This window comes from Diplotaxodon limnothrissa, linkage group LG8 (assembly GCF_057381915.1).
Source record: "Diplotaxodon limnothrissa isolate DT_005_m linkage group LG8, D_limnothrissa_male_GT1.1, whole genome shotgun sequence".
NCBI lineage: Eukaryota > Metazoa > Chordata > Actinopteri > Cichliformes > Cichlidae > Diplotaxodon > Diplotaxodon limnothrissa.
Genome location: NC_140603.1, coordinates 15807821 through 15812703, shown reverse-complemented (window position 1 = coordinate 15812703; position 4883 = coordinate 15807821). Strand labels below are relative to the sequence as shown.

At 42.2% G+C, this 4883-nt stretch overlaps 1 pseudogene; it reads left to right on the top strand.

The window, feature by feature from the left end:
- The first annotated feature begins 877 nt into the window (after nt 1-877).
- LOC146626598 (uncharacterized) lies at nt 878-4563 on the top strand (annotated as a pseudogene).
- The last annotated feature ends 320 nt before the right edge of the window (nt 4564-4883 follow it).

Below are 4883 nucleotides of genomic sequence, written 5' to 3'. Positions count from 1 at the left end.
ACCTAAACCAGAAATAATCATCATCAACATCATCAGATAACTAAAGAATCAGAATATAATTGTAATCAAAACAGTATCACCAGAAAATAACTAATCCATAATGCAAAATAAACCAAAACATAAGAAACTCAAAATACTGGGTCCAACGGACCCAGAACCGTGACAATATGCCCCCTTAAACAAATGTCCTACCCCTTAAATCAAACTTAATAAATAACAAAATAAGAAATAAAATAGATTACCCACAAACATGAATATGGACAAGATTTACTACAGTAGCTGAAAAATCCACTAGAAAAGGCACAAATGAGATGGTTTCACATAGGGCTGCACGATTAATTGTACCGCATTTTGATCCGGGACATAATCTGCATGAAAACAAGCGCTCACGCTTCCTGCTCAACAAATGACAAGGGTGGAGCCTTATACCACGTGATACAGAAGCCATCTGGCAGGGAAAAAAAAAACAAAAAACAAAAAAAACTTAGAGCACGTGAAACTGCCCGAGGGGAGAAAACACAATGAGCGCAGAGAAAACGTTTCCTGATACCGGTGAGAATGACAACCCCACTGTAAAATTACTTCCAAGAAAAGGTTCTCATTCCTCCGTGTGGAAGTTTTTTGCCTTCAAAGAAGACGATGAGAGTCAAAAAAAATATCATTTGCAAGCTGTGTTTTGTGTGTGTGTGTGTGTGTGTGTGTGTGTGTGTGTTAGTCCCCATAGGGAAATAGTTCCTCTGCATTTAACCCATTCACCCAGTGAAGCAGTGGGCAGCCACCAATGCAGCGCCCGGGGAGCAGTGTGTAGGGACGGTACCTTGCTCAGGGGTACCTCAGGGTAGCCGTTCAGTGGAGTTGAACCCCCGACCTTCCGATCATGGGGCCACCACTCTACCTACTACCTACTAAGCTATCCCTTGCCATAGTAGCAGCACCGCAAGGTAACACTACAAATCTGTATAACCACCTCAAACGTCACCATAAAGTGCAATATGACGAAGCTGTAAAGGCCAAGAAAGTGACAGGAGAAACTCCGTCCCCGTCAGCCACCCAAACATTAATAACGGGAACGTTATACAGCACTTCCCCATACCTGTCGACCTCCTGCAGGCACAAAGAAATTACGGAGGCCATTACTTATCACCTGACCAAAGATATGGCTCCCATCAACACTGTGCAAAACGAGGGATTTAGGAGAATGATCAACATCCTAGACAAACGCTACACAGTGCCGTCCCACAACTATTTTAAAAATGTTGCACTACCTGCTCTATACACACAGTGTTGAGCAACGGCGGAGACGGAATTTCAAGCAGTACAACGTTTTGCGGCAACAACAAAACGTGAGACATTTGTTGTTTTTATGTTTATTTATTGTTTTTATGTTCAGTCTCAACTGTTACGAAGTTGATGTGCAGTTAATAAGTGCAAGAAATATTTATATTGGAAAAGAAAATTGTGAGAGAATCGTGATCTCAATTCTAAGCAAAAAAATTGTGATTCTCATTTTATGCAAAATCGTGCAGCCCTAGTTTCACATCTCGTCCACTCTTTCCCTCTGTGCTCTGTTGGTGCGCAAACTCGCACAACCCTCAGCAGAGAACCCCTACTCACCCTCCTCCCAGCTAAACATCCAATCACTGTTAGTATGCAAATGACCTGGTGTCAGGTTTCTCAGCAGGTAGGGCAGAGCAAAATGAAGCAGCAAACCTCTGTCGTAAAAATCACTTATTATCTCGTGAGATAATTAACAACTAAAAAATACAAACATATTTATACAGTCAACGATTCCATTGTTGTTTTCACAGTTTCAGTCTAGTAGAGCAGTGTATCTTTCTGTGAGCCTGTCTGCTGCACAGAGTTGACTGAAGGGCCTGTGTCTGTGTCCGCGACACAAAGCCCTGCCCCAGTTTTCAACTCTGCACTCAACAGTTTTCTCATTTCACATACTGATGTAATCACAGTGATTTTAGTAAAGCTTCTTCACGTTTCACCCCAGCTTCCAGCAGCTCACAAAGGGAGTGAGTGAAAAAGAAAGTGAGATACATTATTTTTTCCAAGCATTTAAAAAATTCTGTGCTGCTCCTGCCTGTACCAATACCAGTAGCAATGACGCTGTTGCTGGTACATCAGAGACAACAGCTAGCATGTCTGCTCCTGTGGCATCAACAGGTGCTGCTTCTCCTGTACCTCTGCCAACAATTGCTGTCCCAAAGCAACTTGCTCAGCTACCCAGTGACTTAAATTGCAACACACCACAATACTGAGCAGCACTGTTAATGAGAAGGATGTAGTTTTTACCATAACTGGTTGTAACAAATGGAAAACAGCACCTGGTCGAGACAAGGGGCTACAGAGGCATGTGTCCAGCCACAACCATGTGCATGCTTCAGCTATCTGGACTGAGCATAAAAACAGAGAGGCCACAGGGGTGACTGTGGATTCAATGTTGGTTGGTAAAACACAATGTGAAAAAAACATTGCTATGTCAAGAGTATTGGTAGTGCTATATATTTCTCTGTGTAAAGGAGTTGGGGCTTCGCGGTACTCCTGAATGGTAAATGGCCTGCATTTGTATGGCGCTTTACTCAGTCCCTAAGGACCCCAAAGCGCTTTACACTTCATTCAGTCATTCACACACACACACACACACACTGGCAATGGCAAGCTACATTGTAGCCACAGCTGCCCTGGGGCACGCTGACAGAGGAGAGGCTGCCGGACACTGGCGCCACCGGGCCTTCTGACTACCACCAGTAGGCAAACATGGGGTTAGTATCTTGCCCAAGGATACTTGACAGGAGGCAACCTGGGATCGAACCACCGATCTTCTGATTAGTGGCTGACCTGCTCTGCCACCTGAGCTACAGCCACCCAACCTTGAGACATGATGCAGCGGGTAATGATGATGACATTGCTTCAGGTATTTTTCTACAACTGATGGAATATACCTTAGAGAAGGATGAGAAGCTTTTGCCTCAAAAGTGATGGGACCAGGGATAGGTTCAATGTGGAAAATGTGTCTGTGATAATACGGTTCATCGGGAATTCCATGCCAGAGGAGCATCTTACTGGGTTGCTTGACTTGCAACAACTTAATGCAAAGTACATCACCTCTGAGATACTGTTACATCTTTCTGATGCTGGCTACTATCAGATTATTCTGTTATTATATGTTACCTTATATATGTAATCAAAGTAGTTGAATTAGAATACTGCTGTAGATCATATTATACCCTTTAATATAGAGTGTGTGATCTGTATGTAGTTTAGTTCTCATTATACTTTTAAGTTAAAAGAACATATTCACTTATTAGTTTATTAGATAAGTGTGCATCACTCTGTATCCTTGATCTGCTGTGAATGTATTACATGCTTAATTGTTGAATCATGAAAAGAAGGTTGTAAGCAGGAGACTCTGTGTCTAAGACAGGGGAGATAGACAGACCACATTCCACACCCCCACCTTACAGAAAGCAGAGAAACAACTGCCGAGGTCATAACTCAGGCGCCGTAAGAGAGAAAGAATGTTAATGTTTGGTCTTTTACGATTAGGTGGGGGCCGTTAGAGGGTATAAGAAGCTGTGTAAACCGTCACCATTTTGAGACTTGCTGTGACCCTCTTCAGGCAGGTCTCCCCATCATGATGGTTCTAATGCTCTTTGTGTTGAATTGTATGGAAATAAATGATTGTTGATTGAGCATAAATACACCGAGTATTGTCCTTCCTTCAGCCCAAAGATTCAAAGAATTGGGAGATTTCAACACTACAATGCTGACAGTATACTTTGCCAGTTTTATGATGGGGCTTCTGTAAGGAGTAGGATTAAATGTGGTGTACACGCTTTGAGAGGATTGACAAATATGTCCCATACATCCACTGCTACAACAACCAACTGCACTTAGTGGTTGTGCATGCCATTAGAGTGAGCCATGTGCAAAAAGATTTTTTAATCTTTCTAGTTCACTCTACAACTTTTTTCACCACCACTATGTGCTCAATAAACATGATGCACCTTGTCTAAAAAGGCTGCTTGAGATCAGATGGTCAAGCCACTATGTGGTGACAAGGTGCACTGTGGAAAATCAAGAAGAAATCCTTAGTATCCTGTATGAGATGACAGAGGATGATAATGCTGCCGTTGACCTGTGCACCGAGGCATCAGGCCTGTTATGCCAAATTAAGAGGCATCAATTCTTTGAGATTGGAAAGTTCGTACTGTGGGTGCACGGTGTCTTAAAACCAGCAAATGCTATTCTATAGTGTCAGTGAATTGATCTGTGCAGTGCTTCTGAGGTTGTTAGTGCAGCACTTGACTCCTTAAAAAACATCTGTGAGGATGACTGCTGGGGGGTGTCATCTCCTGCTGAGGAGGAGTCACATCCAACAAAGAGAAGGAAAACAATGAACAAACAAAGTGTTGCGCTCTCAACTTTGGACCAAACAGACTCTGGTGATTCTCCCCATCAGTCTCTGAAAAGATCCCTGCTCAACATCCTTGACAGGGACTTTCAAGAATGGAAACTAGATTTTCACATAAGAATATTGAAAATTGTTTGTAACAGTCCTGCTAATTGGTGTGTCTTCAGCATCGTATGAGAGTTCCTTCTCCACTTTGTCATAGGTCTTAACCCCTATCGTCACACCATGTTACATAAAAGAAAGAGAAATTTGGTGATCTTGGCCCAATAGAAGTTCATAATGAATAACTTGGATATGGATGAAAGTTTTTGGAAAGAGAAACAGGAGACTGTTATTGTAGAGCGGATTGAGGAGAAAGGAGAGTGTTTAGTTGCAAACACAGAGTTCTGTTTGTTGTAACAAAAAAAAAAAAAAAAAAAAAAAAAGACAAAAAAAGTTAATATGTTCTGTTCTGAATCCG